Source organism: Phalacrocorax aristotelis, chromosome 23 (genome assembly GCF_949628215.1).
Source record: "Phalacrocorax aristotelis chromosome 23, bGulAri2.1, whole genome shotgun sequence".
Taxonomy (NCBI): Eukaryota; Metazoa; Chordata; class Aves; order Suliformes; family Phalacrocoracidae; genus Phalacrocorax; species Phalacrocorax aristotelis.
The window spans coordinates 3312273-3333377 of record NC_134298.1 but is presented as its reverse complement, the minus strand read 5'-3'; positions in this window follow the sequence as shown (position 1 = coordinate 3333377).

Here is a 21105-nt window from a genome sequence, read left to right as displayed (position 1 = left end):
CCCAAATAATGACAGAATTAATTTTCTTTGTCTGATTCAGTGGCTTCTTTGTTGTGTAACAGACCTAGAAATTAAGGCTGAAACCAGATGCTTTTAAGAAAAAAAAAAAACAGTTTTTGATTCAACCCTGTGCTGGAGAATCTGCTTGCGCTGGGGAGTTGTGTGGTCCCTTTAGAGTTCCTTCACAGGTTCAAGAGATGCTCTGAATGAGAGATTTATGTAGGGTGCTTGTGGAGGATGCTTTCTCAGGAATCATATCACGGGTTCAAATGAGGAGCAGCACAGGAAAAGAACATTATGGTCACTGTTAACTCATTATCCACTGTTTGAAAACATTATTTTAAATGAAATTTAGCTTTTTAAATCTGATTTAGATACAGTTTATTAAGAAAACCGTGGAACACAGCATTTCCAGGAAAGGAGATCCTGCAGTTGCCTCAGTTGTGACCTCTTTATATACCCCCGACCTACACAGATGATAAACACCTAAAGGGGAATACAACTCCTCCTCCTCCAGGCCCCGTGGTCTGGCAAGTTTAAGTACCCGTCTGGTCTCAGAGCATCCCGTCTGGTAGTGGCTATGTGCCTGGGCATATTCTTGGCCCAGCTTTCTTAGTGGCAGCATCCAAACTGATAGTGATCGTGGTATGTTTCTGCAGACATCACTGCATAGCAAGCATCCCCTGGAGAAACCCCAGGGAAAGGCTTTGGATTAACAGCAGAAGGAAGAAAAGGGGGTCTCATGGCTGAAAAGCATCTCACTGTCATTCCTTCTGCTTGTTTATCCAAGGCCAGGGTCGCTCACTGGGCTAATTCTGTTCCTCACAGCTCCAGGCTGCTGGAGGGAGAAATAAATGACAGCTGGTTTTACAGTCAGCTGTCAGAGCTGCTGCATGGGCTGTGCAGCAAGAAACGCCATGAGACTGATGAATGTTCAAAGGCAGGCAGCCTTGCGAAATCCTAGTCATCCTTCTCAAGTGTTCCAGAAATGGAACAAGTTTCATAGAATTGCTCCCATTAACCGACACCTAGAAGTGACTATACTCCAGATGAGCAGGGAGATGGACAAACTGACTGGCTTAAGTAGAAATGTGTATCAGTCATGAGTTATGACATACAGGATTCATAGTTCTGATCTCAATCACTAGCATGTTAGCTTGCCTGTCACAACTCCTTGTGGTGATGATGCCTTCACCGCGTCCCTTGGGAAGCATGCCAAGTGGCCAGCTGCTCCTCTTTATAATATTTTCATCATGTCTCACCTAGAAGGTCCTTTATTTTCCTAGGATTGTTCTTTGCCAGGTGCTGACTCTGCACAGAGATTTGCTAATTGTAATTCAAATTATTCATTGCAGTTCAGAAGAAGGCAACAAATTAATCCATTAGAATGTGAAAGATCAAAGCACCTCATCCCTGTTCAATCTGTAAGGGAAAGCAGCAACCCAGGCATCTCTCAGAGCATGAGTAAAAGGCAGCAGAAGCAGCTGATTGAAAACTGGAATTTTCCTGCCACAGGAAGCACCAATATTTTCTCCCTTTTTGTACTTGGGCAAAGGATAAAAATGGAAAATGTCAAAGGACTTGCATTAAAAAGACCTTTTTGACACTACCACACAGAACACTTTCCAGACCAGTCAGTTCAATTGTTTATGAGTGTTTCCTTCTAGAATTGATACTCTTGTACCTCATTCCCACTCATTCCTGCCTTGAACTCATGGTCTTTCGATGGATGCATCAGTCCTGTACTGCCATGGTGCATTACGCCTGAAAAGAGAAGCACATGGTATCCGTGCTGAAATTCATGTGAGGTATCTGACGAACTCAGGATCAGCCCTAGTGCCCCATCTCTAAAGTGTTTTGCTTCAACTTCCCCAAACAGAAATGAAAAATTTGACATTTCCCCTGGAAAAATGTTGCAACATTGAAAATGGAGCAAAGCCACATTTTCTGTCAACCTTTTTTCTCCTGCAATGTAAATCCATCTTGACACACAATCCCCATCCACTTCTAAGTACAGGAGTGAGAGCTCTGGAAAACAAGTCGCTCTGTTTTTAAGCAGAGCATTAATGGCTATAGGAGAGGAAAAAATTCCTCCATCTCACTCCCAGCCCTTCCCTGGCGGAAGCCATCTTATACGCTGGCTGTAACAGGGGTCGCAGGTGACTCTTAGCAGGGCTGGAGATGCCTCTATTGGAGACATGTAGTTAGATGAATTTGTCCTCAATCTTGCTGAGCATGCTAATGAGAGGATAACCAGGTAACACTACTTCTGGGGGTGGGCATGGAGTGGTTAACAGCTTGAGTGAAGACGTGTACGCCAATCCCTTGGCTTCCTGTAAAAGGGTTCTATTAATGGACCTAAATAATGTAGGAATAAACTCCTCTGTCCTTGAGATCTCAATGAATGTGCACAGGGACCACCCTTGTAACTGTGTAGTTGTATGTGCCTGGCCAGTGGTACCAGTTAAGTGCCACCAGTAAGGGATGGTAGGAGTACAAGCTCCTGGAGGCAGGTTGGTGTTGACAAAACCCTTGCAGCAGCCCAGTAAAGTGCTATTTTATTAGTATAAACCAAGCCATTTAGCAGTGTGAGCCATTTTAGCATGGGCCACTGAAGCTCACAGCTACCAGTGACCACTGATAAACGTCTACTTGCACGTGAGAAGTAGGAGGGCAAGAAGGAAGTGGCTTTTGACAATATACTAAATTCAGTTTGTAGGAAGGCTGATGGTTTAACACTGCATAGGACTATGACCTATCTGTGGCCCAGCAGCTGGATTGCTCTTAGCCTCTGAACTTACTGCAGCTGGCCTCAGAAAAACTTCTGAAAGGCAATAACCGTTTCCTGGCAGATCAGGGAGTGCATAAAAGTTACGAGTAAGATATTTATTCTTTCTGTTTGCTTTCACTCGCTTTAATAAAAGTATATCAATATTGTGGCTTTCAGTAATACAAGTGGCTAATGAAAGATGCACGTGAAGATACTTTTACCACTACCCATCATAACATCTGAGCTACTTCCATAGAAAATCAAGAGAAACATCTCCTGAACTAGCTTCCGTCATCTACCTTTCCTCAAATCAGTTCAGCCCTTTCTATCCAACAAAAGACTAATTTCACTCTGCCAGGCTGTTCTGGTCCAAGGTCAAGTCACTCTGGCTGAGGGCAGGCATTAGAAACAACAAAAGCCTGAAAGGCTGAGATTGTGAGCTTCAGGAGAAAACAAAAGAAAGGAGTGCATGAAATAATTCCAGTGTAGAGAAGTTAGAGTGGCCTTTCCTATTTATCCTTTGTGCTGCCAGGTGGCACGGGAAGGCACTCCACCCGAATGATCACTAGGGGATTCAAAACTGTGTTAGGCAAGTGCCTTTTAGGTACCTTTTGTTCTGAGGGTTGAGGTGTTTAAGGGCAAGAAGTGGAAAAAAAAAGAGAAATCCCAACAGAACAAAAAGGAAGCATATCTGCCTGACTCTTGAGATCATCCAGATCTATGCAGGCAGGCCCTGGTGCTTTTACAGGGATATCCATTCTTGTGCTTCCACTTAAATCCCACTCTGGATATAAAAAAGCCTCATATACACCAGATATTTCTTAGTCCACCATCTTAATACACTCATACTCCTACCCCATTCCTCTGTCCCTACCATTACAGCCATGGTACCAAAGCTGTGGCCTTACCATGATTATCACCTCCCTGAAACCCTTCGGAAAACTTCGCCTTGAATGGTTTCTCAGCCACAAATTCCCAGCCATGGGAATGAACAGCTGATAAAGTGCATGTTTCTCATGGCCAACATTCAGACTATTGTTATAGTGCTGAACTTTCTTCCTGGTTGGCAGCTATCTCTGGGATGGAAACTTGCTTTGGTCATGACTTTGTGGCTGCAATGTGCTGGAAGTGAGACAGACTCTGAGAGAGAGACTGCACATGTGTGTCTAGCTGGACACCCCTAGCTGACTGTCTGAGTTATTGCTAGCTATCTGTGAAGCTCTTTCTCCCAGGAATGCCAATCGTCACAGTGCCCACTGCCAAAGCTAATGTCTTCTCCTGCAGTTGTGACCAGGGAACAGCTCACATATCGTGGCCTTGGAGGCCTCATGAGGACAGACAGACTCACAGTAAACTGCTGACTGTCCTTACCCCCGTGGTAACTCAATGCCTTTCCCTGCTTTTCTTCTGTGTTTCTTAAATCAAGGCTTAGACCCTACAGAGCAACATGTATTCCTCTGGGCTTATTTTCAGTGTCACCAAAAGTGATTGGTGTTCTTAGTCAATGACCTCCTTTCATCTGAGGATAAGCCCAAGATTCTGAGGGTAAGGCGGGCTGGAGATAAGGATGTGGTACCCTTGTGAGCCTGTCTTCCCTCTGGCACCGCCACAGCCACATCCTGCTCCAACCTGGAATTGCACAGCAGGCTGTTTACTGATGCCAGGCTTGCTGGGACAGGTTGCCTGATGCTTTTAGCCAGGGATAATGGCAAGGGTGCAGGAGGGAAGAAAGGAGGTTGCCTGGCTGTGGAAAAACCCACACTCCAGATGCCATAAGGGAATGTACATCTCTGCTTGGTTGACTCATCTGTCATCCCAGTAAAACAGCTTGACAGCTTGCTGCTCATGCCTGTGTGCAGACACGGTCACCAGATCAAGGCACAGAGGGTATATATCTAACACGGGAAACTCCCAGTTTGCCTATTGCTTCTTTCAGCAAAGCCTCTCCAAAGAGCTGTGATTTTTTTCTTGCCTCTCTGGATTTACTTGGAAGTTACCTTCTCCTGGTAAAGGATATGGCAAAATGAACACACTGATGGTGCAGGCAACTGCAAACCTGCCCCTTGGATGACTGGAGTGATGACTGAGAACTTGACAGTGGAGGAGAGAAAGAACAGGACCTATGGGCCAGATACTTCTCCCAGTTGCACCATTACAAATCTATTGTTGTTACTTAGGTGTCAAAGATGTGCAATACATTTCTCAGAAAGCTAGTCAAGTGGACTGAAAGCTGCTGCTGTAGCAGAGCTGAGACTGCACACCCAGCGAGCAAAACAGCTTACAAGTGAGGGAGCAGGAGAGAAGCGCCTGCTCCCTGCATCTCAGGTGGGCTTAGAGGGGAGCTGGGTCCTCACCACTGCACAGGATGGTAACTTGCAGAAAGCAAAGGTGACTGTCCTGATTTAACCTCAGCTGGTAACTAAGCACCATGCAGTCGCTCGCTCACTCCCCCCCGCTGGGACGGGGAGAGAATTGGAAAAGTAACAGTGAGAAAACCCCTGGGTTGAGATAAAGACAATTTAACAGGTAAAGCAAAAGCTGTGCTCGCAAGCACAGCAAAACAAGGAATTCCTTCACCCCTTCCCACGGGCAGGCGGGGGCTCAGCCATCCCCAGGACAGCCAGGCTCCATCACACCTAACGGTGACTTGGGAAGGCAAACGCCATCACTCCCAACGTCCCCCCCTTCCTCCTCCTTCCCCAGCTCTGTGTGCTGAGCATGATGTCCTGTGGTGTGGGACATGCCTGGGGTCACTGTCCCAGCCGTGTCCCCTCCCAACCCCTTGTGCCCCCCCAGCCCCTCGCTGGTGGGGTGGGGTGAGGAGCAGCAAAGGCCTTGGCTCTGTGCAAGCCCTGCTCAGCAGGAATGAAACCACCCCTGTGTTACCAACGCTGTTTCCAGCCCAAATCCAAAGCACAGCCCCGTCCCAGCTACTGAGAAGAAACTTAACCCACCCCAGCCAAACCCAGCACAGTGACACTATACTGTTAGCCTCTTTTTAAAACAGAGGCAAGGCCTGCTGAACTGCGTTACCCCTAATACACCAAAGGTAATTGCAGGCTAACTGATTTTGACTAGCCAGACTTTTGACTAGTCTGCGTGTGACATATTGATCGTGTAATTTCATCAGCCAACTAACCAGCTGGGGAGGGGGGCAAGAATAATAAAGTACTGCATTCTTCAGCCTGAGAGAAAGATAATACCATGACAAATCATGCCTCTAAGATATGTTAATTACAGCGTTCCCTCTCGGGAAGAGTGCTGTGGTGGCCAGCCTTGTCAGGTGCTTCAAATTAGTCTCTTCTTCCTCTCCCTGTCCATCATGCCAGTCTTTACTAGGTATTTAGCTGGTTCTCCGGCTGAGTGAGAGGTGTCTTTCACACTGAGTCCAGCATTTCCTATCATCAAGGGCCTTTGGACTAGGGATCACTGGACCTAATTTTCCTTGTGTATAGCTCGGATTGCCCAAAGAACAGCAACGAGTTGAGAAGCCTCAGCTTCCCTGCTGCAAGGCCTTTAGCTCCTGCTGTTCTAACACAGGATTTAAGAGGATTTCATTTCATTACTGTAAAATTCATAGAATCATTAAGGTTAGAAAAGATGTTTAGGATCATCAAGTCCAACCACCAACCCAACACTCCCAGGCCTCCTAAACCATGTCCCCAAGTGCCACATCTACCTGTCTTTTAAATACTTCCAGGGACGGTGACTCCCCCACCTCCCTGGGCAGCCTGTGCCAGGGCCTGACCGGTCTGGCAGGGAAGGCATTTTCCCTCATCTCCAACCTAAACCTGCCCTGACGCAGCCTGAGGCCGTTCCCTCTCGTCCTGTCACTGGAGACTTGGGAGCAGAGACCAACCCCCCCCTCACTCCAGCCCCTCTCAGGCAGCTGCAGAGAGTGATGAGGTCTCCCCTCATCCTCCTCTTCTCCAGGCTAAACCCCCCCAGCCCCCTCAGCCGCCCCCCAGCACACTTGTGCTCCAGACCCTGCTGCAGCTCCGCTGCCCTTCTCTGGACACGAATTCTTACTGGGAGCACAATCACAGAATCCCAGGTTGGAAGGGACCTCAGGGATCATCTAGTCCAACCTTTCTAGGACGAGCAGAGTCTAAACAAGGTGGCCCAGCACCCTGTCCAGCCGACTCTTGAAGGTGTCCAATGTGGCTGAGTCAACCCCTTCCCTGGGGAGATTATTCCAATGGTGACTGTCCTCACTGTGAAAAATTTCCCTCTCGTGTCCAATCAGAATCTCCCCAAGAGCAGCTTGTGTCCATCCCCCCTTGTCCTCTCCATGGGACTCTGTGTAAAAAGGGAGTCTCCATCTTCTTTGTAGCTGCCCCTTAAGTCCTGGTACATGGTGATGAGATCCCCTCTAAGCCTCCTTTTCTCAAGGCTGAACAAACCCAGCTCTCCCAGCTTATCCTCGTATGGCAGCTTCCCAGTCCTCTGATCATCTTGGTGGCCCTTCTCTGGACCCCTTCCAGCCTGGCCACATCCTTTTTGTATAGCGGGGACCAGAACTGCACACAGTGCTCCAGGTGTGGCCTGACAAGCACTGAGTAGAGCGGGATAATGACTTCTTTCTCCCTGCTGGCGATGCCCTTTTTGATGCAACCCAGCATCCTGTTGGCCTTCTTGGCCACTGTTCGCTCATGTCGAGCTTCCTGTCCACCAGGACCCCCAGGTCCCTTCCCACAGAGCTGCGCTCCAGCCAGGTGGATCCCAGTCTGTGCTGCACCATCCTGATCATCTACCACCTGTATCAGAGGATGGGCACCCCAAACCTGCAAGAGAACACCCTAACTGTACGGTGTCATTTGGGGTTGTTACTAGAATTTATCCTCTTTCCCATGTGCCTGGCAGCAGGACCCCTTCCATGCTTCTGGACAAGCGAGTTGGTCAAAGCCATGTTAGCAGCACTTGTGCGAGCCCCCTGTGTCTGCACGGGAGAATATAACTTCCACATATACACACCGCTGTCTTCAGGGACCTTTCTCACGTGACACTCAGAAACTCCTCCTTTGGCATGCACTTAACAAGACTTAATCTCCTCTGTCGCACTCTTTGAACAAAGCTTCAATAGATATTATCTTGAGCTGTTTTTTCTGGTGGAAATGTAGTGCCTATCCAAGAGAGAAATCTTGCTGCAATGCAATTTGTTGAAAATTGCACATGCAATAAGTGTATAATTGAATTTTTATTAATACACTTTACTTGCATTCTTAATTTCTTTGCACAAAATGTTTAGCTGTATTTTATTCTCCAAGAACTAGAGCAACTTTTTTCAAAGGCAGTTATTGTCACACTTCTACTAGGAAAAGTTAAAACGTAAAATTTAGCAACTACCTAATTAACTTTCTTTTGCTCTGTAGTTAAAAGGTAGTTAAACCCCTAAGCATTCATTCAACTTTAATGAGGATGAGAAAGTAATTGCATATGTATTTCTGTATAATTATGACTTAATTGCATTACCAGTAGATTTATCTTTTGCTTATTTAGCCAAGCTCAAAAAATAATGTACTAAGGATGAGTTGATGTTTGTTTGGACGGTTTCAAAGAACAACACAATTAGGAACAGAATACTCTTACACATGAGTACATATAAGAGGCATAAGTAATACAGTTTTTTACAGGTTTAGCATCGACTTTTCTAGAGGCCAGCTTTAAATGCTGTTATCAGCTGTGGAGGTGTTAAAACTCTTTAAAGATCAGCAGAAATCCAAGATAAAAATCTTTCTAGTGTCCATTTTTCTTACTGCCATAATCTGGACATCAGGTAAGCCAGTTTTGGTGGTGCAAGGAAAACCACTTCATGTTTGAAGTATCTGTGAGCTGTTGAAAAATGCTGTCTTCTTAGTCTCCTGTGTCACTGTGATCCCATGTTGCTGCTGAACACATGGATGTTCCCTAAGGCCTGGGAAGACAATCTATCTCGTTTAACATGCACGTCTGAAAGTCAGGGAAATGGGAATCATTGTACTTTTCAAATGAATTTACAAATCACCATTATTTCAAGGTGAATAGAATGAGCCATTTTAGAGTGAAGTTTCAAGGGGCAATAAAAGCTACTATCTGAGAAAATAAAGCTATATCTATGCTAGTAAATTCAAGAGGCTCATGGGAATAAGACTGATTGTTACTAAACTCATAGAACAGTCTCTGGAACAGATTTGTTCCGTGTTAACTAATGCTCTCTATCTCTTGCATGCTTTTCTGGTAATGATATTGATATTTGCTAATACTCTTCATTAGAGCACCCAGCCTTCAGCTGCCTGGGAATGCGCCTGATTCTACATTTCAGCAAAGATTTTTCATGCTTTAAGTCCACCTCACATTTTTTCTTTTCTTTCAGCAAGATCTGTACAGTATTTTTCCATCATGAAACATAAAACAGTGTGTTTAGGCAATGTTAGAACATACTCCATGAAGGCCAACCCAAAATAAACTTCTGCTGGATCACATTTGGCTTGTGAAATACTCAGGCTTCTGTGGATTAAAGTTCAGTGGAAACCAAGTGCCTTGTATTATTGTACAAAACAACAAAAATAAAAAATTCTCAGAATGAAATGTTGATCTAAAATATATACCACATGCTAATAAATATATGCATCATGTATATTCTATATCCTTTCAGATCACATTTTTGAAACTGGTTTTGTTCTGGTCAGAAATGATACAGTCACTTCCCAGAGATTCACAATCCTTTGTGAAGGGCTCTTCCATTCTCCACACAGCTTAAATATCTGTAACTTTTTTCTGGAAAAGGCTCTCCTTACTCTGAAAATTTGTTTCTGTTTCTGACCTAAGGGAAATAATAATAATAATGAAAAAATGAAACTGAAAACTTTAGCTGCAATCCCTGTTTTTATTGCCATGGTTATGGAAAATTTAGATTTTCATTAAAAAACAAGTATTTCTCAATAGCTGTCATCACAGAAGACCAACTCTGCAAAGCATTTAAATGCATAATTGTAATTGATTTTTAGTATGACTTAGATAAATTCTTTTGGATCCATGCCTGAGTACCTGAACCTTGATAAAGGGTCACCTCTGTGTTCATTACAACAGAATCCTGCCTGATATTTATTGGGAGAAGCAATATATGAAAAAGCCAGGAACATGTGGGAAGGTCACCCATGCTCACTGTGTATACCTACCCTCTGTAACTGCTGCTGCAGTCAAAAAGGGACTGGAAGTCCAGAATAGCAGGAAGATGAAATCAGTATGTGCTGGAATTAGTCTGAAGTAGCTGGAAAAGAGGATCTGGAAAGACAGAGGCTGAGGGGGTGACAGTGGTTTATATCACACTGAGAAAGACCGGTCATGAATATGGTATCCGCTGTGCAAGGTGCTCTGTACACCAACCCCACTACGGCAGTTGTTCCTGGAAAGAGGGGGAAGCTGTGGTAGGGATATGATTAGGATGGCCAGTGTCTGCTGGCTGCAGTGGGTTTCCCTGCAAGGGCAGGCCCACAGGCTCTGGTGATTAGAATTAGGATTGTATTTAGGACCCTGTAATCCAGCCTGCTGCTTTATGTGCTGTGCCCTGGTAGGAAATGGGCCAGAAGGAGGGGTCTCAGGCTGCTGTGGTAATAACCTCTATCAGCCTGGGGAGACCTGCAGTGCTTGTGCGTCACTGCCCTGCAGAGCCCGGGTTACAGTAAGCACTGCTTCAATACCACCACTGGAGATGGAAGTCTGTCCCCTTGGTTCCCAGCCACACATTCCTGGACTTTGTCCATCCCGTGTCAATGTCAGCCCCAGCACAGGGCAGGGACAGACTGGGAACAAACACCCAGGTGGATGGCAAGCACTGGGCAGCCTTATTTGGCAGCAGTGCTCTCTCAAAACCACTTCAAGAGCCATAAACGGATGGTGTAGTAGGGCACTAGCTGTGAGTGGAAATCACTGGCCTGGCCAGGGCCCCCGTCAGAGATGGAGGGAGATTGAGTGTGCTTGGGGAGAGGAGACCAGAGCCTGATGAGGGGGATAAAGTGCAACAGAGTTGTTATGAAGTGGTTATTGGTCATGTTTACTCCCCTCCTTTCTCTCCCACTTGACTGCAGCCATGCCAGGCCTGAAATCGGCAAGCTTTTAGGGGAGACACAGTGGGCTGCCTTTTAGTGAAAACACTGGGGACAGTGCCCAGCCCCAAGCTCTACAAACGCATCGCGTGTACACCCCTGAACAGAACCCTCCTTGCTGCTGTGGAGAATTTCTAGCTCAGGGAGAGTGCTTTCGCTGATCCTTGAGCTTGGCACACTGCATGTGTTGACAAGGACCGATCAATACATAAAAACTTTGTAAACAGCCTGGCTTTCAGAGCCTCTGCAAATCAGTGCCTTGCTAAAAGTGCCCTGGGTTCAAGCTATGCTAGCTTCTGCATGTGGAGTGAGTGTTTCAGTGTTTCAGGCTGGCCAGGAGGAGAAAGGATAGTTCTTTCGGCGAATAACAACAAGCATGAGAGAAGTGTCTGGAGACTTGTACTTGCACTGTTTTGTCTGTTAAGGACTCTATTTTCCATTGTTGCTATCTATTTCACTGGCAAACACATTTCCTGTGTAAACAGGGTATCTCTTTAGATGGAGATCGAGATTCAGATTGCCTTTAGCACTGTCCAAATCCTAGTGGTAGAAGACTTCAGGCATCTGGGTTTAGGGTAATTAATTTTATCTGCTCTTATTCGCCAGATGGCTCCCTGGAATACTTGGAACTAAACAGATGTCTCCATTTTGCATCACAAAGGTGACTGTTACCTCTTTATCCCACAGCAGATTCTTGGCCTGTAGACTTCACAGAGCATCCCAACAAACTCATGCCCACATCTTTGTAGTTTTATTATTCATTGACCCACTGCAGCAACCAAATGGTTTTATCAGAGAAGAAGGCAGTATTTTCAGAAGGGCTATAATGATATCAATTCTGAAATAAAAGCTTTGCAAATATTTGTTCAAATTGCCTGTTCAATATTTTTGTCTGTATCTCTTAAATTCTGTTGCCTTTCAGGTGGAATCTGCATCTTTGCACTGCTTCTCTCTGTCATTTTCTCTGTACACAGTTTACCATGCCAGACCGCTAGGGTAAATCTCTCTAAGAAAAGAATTTGCTCAGTTCCTTGTTTGGGGCCAGGTGTTCTGCTTTCCTGCACTTTCATAGTGACCCTCTCGGACGGGTCTCTAGCAAGAGCTAAAGCTCGATGGACTCAGGGAACACAGTGTTGTTTGTAACCACGGTAACCTGGTGGCTTGTGCCCCAGTCTAAAATCCGCTCCTTAAACTGCAGGAATATGATGGCAAAGTGTGCTGAAGTATGAGAAGTATTAGAAATCATCTTCTCCAGTGTTTTTGCCTGAGGTAAGAAAGGAGACTCAACTTCACCCATTAGCTTCCTTCTAGTCTCTACCATGGCTCCGCTCTCCTAGAGATCAAACTGTCACCCACAAGCTCTGGGTTTCATGCACTAGTTGAAGTCGGTAACCCACCACCAATCCCCAGCACAGACGCCCCCAGGTCACTTTGTGTTCATTAATGCTCTACTGACTACAGTGGGGAGCACATCTGTGTCACCAAAGTCAACATCTCCTTTGGGTGAAATGCACAACACCCAAACCCCATTTATGAGATCTCCAGTGACTCTAGAAAGGCTTCTGCATCTGGGCTGATCCCCCCAAGGCTGTGTAGGTTGAATCCCATCCTTTAACCTTTCTGCATAGCTAGGGGAAGGCAACAGGCAGCTCCAGAAGAAAATCGATCCCACCTATCTTAGGTGCTTTCAGGAGAGATGTATTTTCCATTTCCTTCTCCCACAAAAGCTACAAATAAAGGATAAAAAGGTGGGGGGAGGGGACAAGTTGTGCAGATTTTCTTTGGAGAATAAATGTAAAGTTCTTCTATTTGTTTTCCAGTTGTCAGTCCTTCTCAGCACATTTCTGTGATATTTTCCTACTTCCTTTGCAATACAAAGCTACAAATACCCTTCTAAGGGCAAACTGAGATTCTCAAACAGTTACATGATTCCAAGAGCTGTGGCTGAAAAAACGCCTGCTCTAAACATCATGATTCCTATTTAAAAAGTGAAGAGTGCCAGAGACATCAAGTCAACACAACTGAAATGTGAATACGGATTTGCAAACTATTTATAGAGTGAAAAAAGGGAAGATAAAATAAAGCTGAATTCCAAATGCTTCTAAAGAAAGGTGCAGTTTGCACTTGGATTATTCCTGAGGAAAATAATGAAGAAATAAGCTATATTTGAGAAAAAAAAATCTCTGTAACCAATCATGTAACTTGGCTCTTAGAAAGTGAAATTCATCCTCATGCTGAGAGCCAACACAAGGCTTGTGTAACACAGAGTCTTCACACTGGGGGTGTTGGAGATCACACAGTTCTTGAGACAGACCCCAGAAGAGATGAATTTCACTCTTACTGAGCAGATGACTCCTGGCATCCTTTCGTTTGTGAAATTTAACAATTTTTTCCAATTATGGTTATCAGCCACCTATTTTTGCTGCAAATGGATACTGAAGTGTGACAGCAGTTATCAGCCCAGCTGAATAGCTGTTCACTCCCAGCTCTCTATAAATACAGAATTTCTGAAATAATCTTGAGCACATGTCGGTTAAAAATTCAAGGGCAGATGAATAATGAATATCAATGGACACTCCTGCATTAAAATTTAATACTAGCAAAGGAAAATGGAAACAAAACGTTTTCCAGGATTCTGCAGAACAATTACAGGCACTATTTCTCTCTGGAAAAGGCTTCCTCCACTGAGGTCTTCAGGGATTCTACTGAGCACTCCTACGAACATGCAAGTGAAAGCAGACCTCTCAGTAGATAAAGGTGCAAAGCGCTTGGGGCAAAGCCATCTTTTCTTTATGAACTTCCTAACTGTGGAATGTGGAGTGAGTCAGTTTTAGAGTATTACGTATTTTAGAGCTAGAAATTAACATTAGAGGACTACTAAATGACATAGGTCAGCAAGTGCCATTCCATTGCTCTCCTCTTCTAGGCCACAGAGCTTTTAGAAAGACATTTAATCTTAATTTCAAGACTTCATACAGTAACAGTCCATAAGGCCAAGAGGGACTGGCTGATATTGGCTCTGAAAATCCGTGCTCTAGTTTAAACACAAATTAATTAAAGGAATTCATTTGCCTTGGGAAAACACCTATCACAGAATCATAGAATTTTTGTGGTTGGAAAAGACCCTTAAGATCATCGAGTCCAACCGCCAACCTATCACTGCCAAGTCTACCACTAAACCATATCCTCAAACACCACGTCTACCCTTCTTTTAAATACCTCCAGGGATAGAGACTCCACCACCTCCCTGGGCAGCCTGTTCCAATGCCTGACAGCCCTTTTGGTGAAGAAGTTTTTCCTAATCTCCAACCTAAACCTCCCCTGGTGCAGCCTGACGCCGTTTCCTCTTGTCCTGTCACTGCAGACTTGGGAGCAGAGACACACACCCCCCCACTCCAGCCCCTCTCAGGCAGCTGCAGAGAGCGAGAAGGGCTCCCCTCAGCCTCCTCTTCTCCAGGCTAAACCCTCCCAGCTTCCTCAGCCACTCCTCATAAGACTTGTTCTCTAGACCCTTCAGCAACGTCGTTGCCCTTCTCTGCACACGCTCCAGCACCTCAATGTCCTTCTTGTAGTGAGGGGCCCACACAGCAGTAAGATTTCCCATATAACTTGGCAAAAGGCTTTCTGTCCTTAAAAAATTTCTGAGTCTCTCTTTGGAGGTAGTCGCAGATGTATAGGAGTCTCCTGGAAATATGGACGTCTTTGTAATAAGTAAAGTCCTAAGCAAATGCATCGCTAAGTGGCATTCTCATCGCTGGCAGTGAGAGGGAATGAGTCAAATTTGGGGATTAAACACTGTAAAATGTTAAAGTAGAGACATAGTTACTCTTTGCAAAAACTCAAGTTAAGATTTTGACAGGAGACAGCTTAATTCCCTCTTCAGTTCCTCGCTGCTGCCTAGCAGAGCAGTGGGAAGTCAGGTATTCCAATGGTACAGCTTGCTTGGAGAATTGCATTTTTCCATTTACTGTCTCCTCTTCCTCCTCCTCTTTGCCTAAGCAGTTTGGTTCCAGCTGCCACTCAGAGGTGTCAGTACTTTTAGCTGAGCATCCTAAGGAGTCTGAATGTGCCTTAACGACATTAGCTGTTGTTTAGCAGAGTAGATCAGAGGGACGGCAGTAGCCGACTGAGGCTGATTTGAATAATAATACAGAAATCTCCTATTTACAATAGATAAGCCTATTCCTTGTCTTCACTTTATTATAGCCTGCTGATGGTTGCAGCTGGCTGTACTGAGTCACACAGAGGGGATCTGGGATGGGATGTACAGGTTGAGTCTAAGAGTAATTACTTCCACAGACCAGGTCAGTCAGACACAGTTGATAATTTGCATTTGGATACAGATTGGATACAGTAGATTTCACTGTTTCCTTCTCCTACCACGTTCAAGCATCCCCCTGATATGCTCTCTCCATGCCCTGTGCCAGCAGCGACTTTGGTTCCAGGTGAGTGATGTAACTCCCACCCATGGATAAGGTAGGGACCTATGAGCCTCGCTAAGTACTACACTAAGTCTTCAGTGTGGGTTTTGATGCATCAATTAAGAGAAATAAGAACCTGCTGTCAGCTTAACCCTTCCCTTCAAGATTTCCACTCTTGTTGCAAGGGTAGTTGATCTTGTAAGACAGGCACTGAACCCACAATGTTCAACTCAGTACTAAGGTTATTTTTTTTTAAGGTTCTGGACTGTTGTTTAGACAGACTAGCTATAAAGTGGGAGCCAGAATTGTGAATGAATTTAGTGCACCAAAAGATGTAAGTAGGTGTCTGGAGCGGGGGTATTTGCAAAGACTGGAGTTAGACTGCTACTGCTTTTCAGTAAGAGCTAGGTGTTTGTTCTGCTAAAGTGTCACTGGGTAAAGCTGGTAAGATAATTTTATTTTTCCTAGAACAGCATTGGGGTTTTGGGACTTCCTAATGTGGCAAAGGGGAAATGCATTGCACAGAAGGGTTTGATTCAGCTGAAGTCCTTGGGTAACCCTGAGCTGTGGCAGCACTCTTGTGGTTTGTGCTTACCTGCGTCTCTGGCTGTTTAGCAGCCTGCCTTCCTGGGGCTGCCCGGTTCTGCAGTCTGTTGTGTCTTCGACGCACCCAGAGCCAGAGACTCAAAGACAGATGAAGCTCTCAAGAGGCAGGGGAGTCTGCAGAATTTAAAAAAAGACTGTAGCAGCACAAGTGCCCACTCATCTCAAAAGGAGGAATTCAGAATTGTGCTGTGTCAAGGAGTAAGAGATGTGAGAGACTAATAGTGCTCAATGCTGAGGCACGGCATCAGCTGGATACGAGGAAAACCAGGATTCTGGGCCCCTTTAACTCAACAACTCCTACAGCATCCTCTCCATGTCAACAGGCTGATACAGAAATCCAAGGGGAGGAAAAGCCCTGCTTGAACTCAGCAGCAATTTGTTTTGCTAGCAAAATATTTTCCAGTGACTGTGGTTGCTAAATGAAAAAGTAGATTGGGGGGGAAGGAGGGGAGGATGGTGGAAAATGAAGTATTTCAGCAATTATATGCATGAAACTAGAGGCTGGCTGGATATACTGCAACAGAGTCCAGCTGCCTGGCTGTGTAATTAAACTCCAGCCTGTCTGGTTGAAATGCAGGAGGCATTTCTGCAGTGAGGTTAAATTAAGAGTTGGTGATGACAAGCAGACATTATGGAAATGTCAAAATTAGCATGTGCCAAATGAGAACGCTGGATGGCCCTAGCTACAGTCTGGAGGCTCCGAAGGAGCATGGAAAGGAAAGTCTGAGAAAGGGAAATAGTCTCTCACTGTGGCTGCTCCTACCTGCCCTCTGCAGAGCAGTTACTCCACCGTTTGGACACTTTTTGCCACAGCTGGTACTTTTTCAAGAGGCATAACATGAGAAGAGAAAAACCAACAGTCGGCTCCTGCTCTGTGGAGGAGGAAGACACTCCCTTGTGGCAGTGTCCCCCTTCCCCATTAACTGATGGGGGGAGCAACGTCTCCCAACGAAGGGTAGGCTTAAGGAAAGATGAAGGTTCCCACACTCATTTCCAGAGCTCCTGGGTTCCCCCAAGGTAGGGAAGGCTCCTTTGCGTTCAGTCTCACTGCTTCCTAACAGCTGTTGACTTACCATTTTCATTTTCACAATGCCTATATTTGTTTAAAACAAAATGAGCAAGATGACTCACAACTGGAACAGGCATGCTATTTTGTAAACTTTAGAGCTGGTCAGGGAATCCTTCCCCCAACTCGGGGTGGCTTATTGTTTGTACAAAATTTTGTCAAGACTTTGTGGAAACGTTTCAGCCAAACTCCATGGCTAAGGAAATGAGGAATGCACTGAGACTCGTGCGTAGCCTTTCTGATAAGAGGCACTGCTTCAGATCCCTTTGGACTTGAATGTGTCTTCAGCATGACAGGAACTTCTGTAAGCTGTTGATATGTTAGTTAAGTTGGGGAAGAAGGGAAGGACTGTGCTTGCTTGCTGGAGTTCTCCTTCACCTAGCGATGCTTCTGGAAATAGAGCTGTTATATCTACTGACTTGCCAGGGGCACCAAGACTTTCTCAAATCACATTTGGGAGCTGTAGAGAGCACCATTGTGAAGCCAAACCTCTCTCTCAGACCTCTGGTTGCAGATATATGCAGTCAAAAGGGAAGGCCCCAGTTGTGACCCCTCCATTTCTCGAAGTATGCCTCTTTAATGCTGATATGGCCAAGGTAAATACAAAGGGAGAAAAAGTAATTTTTTTAAGAAAGCTAGAAGCCTGGCTGGCTCACAGAAACTGCGATGATTATCTGAAAATAAAGGAACAGGCTGAACTGTGTGCAGATGCATATATTGCCTTAATTCTGCATTGTATTAATTTCCTTGTTACCTGACACCGTGGGCACAAGTTAAAGCAAAGGAAGCCAGTCTTACGCCTGTGGGAGGGAGATCATTATGCTTTGAGTGAACACTAGCTTGTGTGCCAAACACATACTGCCTTGTTATCTCTGGGTTCTGCCACCTCTTGTGTTCAGGTGATGGGCAAGAGAGGATGCAGGAAGAACACACCTTTTCCATTTGTCAGGAGGAGATAACTTGACTAAGCTAATATGAATTCAGGACTGAAGTAGGAAAGCGATAAGCAAAGAATACAGCTAATTTGTCTGATGAAGCACTAAAGGGATGAAAGGGACTTTTCCTTCTGTTACTTTCCACCATTCTCCTTAAATCTGGATTAACATCATTAATTTCTTTACACAGCTAAATTTCCCGCATGGGGCTAAAAAAGGAAGCATCGTTCTCCTCCTCCATGGTTCACTAGGGAGGGGCTGGGAAATTAATTCCTGTATGCTGCAAATTCTGAATCTTGCTGGAGGCAGGGAAGGAAAAGGAGAGGGAGAGATTAGTCTTCTAGGGAGCCCAGCATGAGGATCTGCTTCTTGATATTATTAGGAAAGTCACCAAGCATTTCTTAATAAGATTTTTTTTAACAAACTAATCAGCAATATTGGATTTTCAAGGATTTCAGAGGGAATTCTTGCTAAATGAGGTGGTTTTTTCCATTAGCAGCTCCCAGCAGGAGCCTTGCACACAGGTGGAAGAGCATCACATATCTTGTAAAATCAATAGTGCAGCCAATTAAAAAAAAAGCACAATTAGTGTGGCTGATTCAAATTAGAATTGCAAATTTGTAATGGATCCAGATGTCAAGACTAGGCAAAGATGTAGGAGTCTGGTGTGTTTAAATTCAGTGAAAAGATTGGCACACGCTATGCAATGACATGAATTCCCACTCCATTCCCCACAACAAAGCAGCCCCACGTTCCCTGAAAGAGTCACTCATGCTCCTGTATTTCAGAACATTTCAAGAGGATTTAACTACACCCCATTCCCTGCACTGTTGATAATACAATTCTCTCTCTCACAGACAGATGAAGGGAATAGTCAAATGTATTCTTGTGTTTTTCCTTGAGCCCAATAAAATGATGATTTGCATGTGAAAATCCAGTCCCCTCACCTCAGTGGTGTTTATACCAAACCTCTGAGCTCCAGTGATGGCTCAGAAGCCCTCCCCAGGCTGTTCTTTGGTGTGTAATAAGAAGATGAAACTTGATCTCTCTGGACGGAGGACGTGTGGGGCAGGGATTTCCTAAGTGAAAACGAACAAAAACAGAGCAGGACCACATCCATTAGTGTTTGAACCCTTTGGGCCACAAGCTGTTGACTTGGCCACACTCTTTCATGCCTAGCCAGAACATACAAGTGCATTTGGAGCACAAATTCAGGAAAGTATTGCTGGAAGAAAGTGTATGAATCACAGAGGAGAGAACAGGGAAGGACGTGAAGAGATGATGTGCTGTGGTGCATAGGTAGGCAGGAAGAGAAACTTTCATTGGCTTTATGCAGTTGTACAAGGACCACATTTATGCTGCAAGTCTCTTGTTGGCCTGAAAAATCTTCCTTACAGAGAAAGTAAGTGACTTTTTACACCGTGACTGTGAACAAACCATTCATGCTATTCCTCAGTTAAAATGATCAGCATTGTTATTTCTAATACTTCTTACATGTCAGGGCAATAAATACGCTTATATATATATGGTCACATTTGGTTTTATCTCTATTATTCACCACGTGTAAAACTTGTAGCACTTTGACAATGGGCTCCAGTCTATACCATGTTACTAATGTTACCAGGGCTTTAGCAAATCTACTCTTAAATGACCAGTTCAGCCCTTTTGCGGATCATCAGTTGCTCCTGTGAAGATCTAGCACTAGCCCTGTGCTAGTTTTATTACAGGTTGAACAGCTCGGTGTTGAGCTTGGTCATCTGGCCCTGGATTTTCCAGCAATGCTTTGGGTGGCAGCAGGAGACAAGTGACACTGCTGTGATTTTACAGTAGGTTAAAATTTGCCACTGTTACTCCTTGTCCCTGTGGATGGGCTGCAATGGAACAGTCATCGAAGTAGAAAGTAGAGACTATCGTTTTGTGGTGGTCACAGCCTGGTCACGTACTCTCTTTCTGAGAGTCTGGAAGCATAATGAAATTTGAAGCACTGTAAAGATGTTCCTCTTCATTCTATATGTATATACCATAATATGAGTATGGCTCAGTCATATGATCCCTCTCTTCAACACTGCATTAATTATTGTTGTCAGAGGTGCCTGGAAAACACACTGACAGAATGTCTTTCTGTTAGAAAATACAGATTCATTTAAATCAAATCACTTCATGGGAACACGTTCATTTTTTCATAACCATTTGTTAGAGGAAAAATCAGTACAAATTATTCCAACTTTTATCTTTGACTTTACAGTATCCGAGTGTTCTGTTTAAGCAAAGTAAAATTATTTCATGTCATTCGTATAGGTTTTTTATTTGACTTTCACCCTGCATACAATTACTTTAACTTTAGATTAGTTTTGCAGCAAAATTATTTTGTCGTTAGGTTATTTTTTATTTTAGCAGCACATTCTTGAGTTTTCCAGGGCCACATGACTCCAAAATCTGGAGCTTTCTGAAAAAGTTGCTCTCGGGAGACTTGTGTTTGCTCTTGGGAGGGTACAGTTGCAGACTCTGGCTAGGCAGCCCTGCTCGCTGGCAAGCACCAGAAATGCAGCAGGTGTAGCTCTAAATTCCTCTTTCTCTCTCTGCTAATACTTAATCCCTTAGAATTGCAAGCAGGGTTCCTGCAAGAAGGCATGTTTTAGGCTGCTGGTCTGGAAAAGACAGATAACCCAAAGTCAGAGCATGGAGGATGAACAGAGCTAGGTACCAGACTTGCCCTGCATGAATGCAGGGTGATGTAGCATTAAGCTTCCAAAGAACGACAACAGACATTTTCTGCAGGCAGGCAGAGATGGCACCAGAGCAGCTCTGCTGGCAGGTGTGAGCAAACACATTCCCTTCCAGCACGGGAGTCAGAATTGAGAGATGAGCTCCCCGTTTTTTTCCCTAATCTACTTCCTGGGCTACTTGGCTCCCTCTCGCTCACGTAGCTGCTGAACCTGTCAGCCCAGGCTGCCCTGTGTCAGGCCGGGGGTGCTCTGGGGCAGCTCTCCAGGAACTTCTGCTGTGAGAAGTCAACCCAAAGCCAGTGGGAGCTGGGGCTTTGTCACTTGAAGCAGCCTCTCTCTTTCCTGGGACAAGGGCTGGAATTCAGATCCATCAGCACTTCAAAAGCCAAGGTCATCCATCACTTTTCCTCTTTCCTTTCTGGATTCTTGTCTTCTACATCCCATTTTCTCTGCCCAAGTCCCCTTTCCTCTTCCCCTCTTTTTCAATTCCTATTGTT